The sequence below is a fragment of the Oryzias melastigma genome, linkage group LG19, assembly GCF_002922805.2.
Source record: "Oryzias melastigma strain HK-1 linkage group LG19, ASM292280v2, whole genome shotgun sequence".
Lineage (NCBI taxonomy): Eukaryota > Metazoa > Chordata > Actinopteri > Beloniformes > Adrianichthyidae > Oryzias > Oryzias melastigma.
Genome location: NC_050530.1, coordinates 20072382 through 20072891, shown reverse-complemented (window position 1 = coordinate 20072891; position 510 = coordinate 20072382).

Sequence of the window (510 nt, the reverse complement as noted above, 5' to 3'; positions counted from 1 at the left end):
ACCGCAAAGCCCGCCAACTTTTCATGCAAAACTACAGCAAACACTGTCCTAGCAGAAACCGGCTCCTACCACACCTTTCCAGCAGCTGTACTGCCTCTGTTTCCGTGGAGACAGGTTGCAGCCCAGCTCCCTTCTCATGGTCTGAAGGTCCACATGGTGATTTTGAAGGCTTCCTTCTCTGGCCTCAACCAATGGGGAACCACACCTCCAGCACCACACCTGAAACAAATCAACAGAAAAACACACAAACAAAGATCCACAAAACACATGATGTCCCACTCTGACAAAAATCCACAAGACCAAAAAGAAAATAAAACAAAATACGGCCACAGCCGTAACAGCCACTCAAATTTTAGCTGATCACATTTTCCAAAAAAACTTAAAAGGCATTTTTTGTTGCAGGAAGAGAAATCCTTATCAGACAGGTAGCAGATGATACCACTCTCTTTCTAAAAGATAGTCAGATTTCTGTAGCTCTTCAATCACTTCAAGCATTCTCCAACGCTTCAG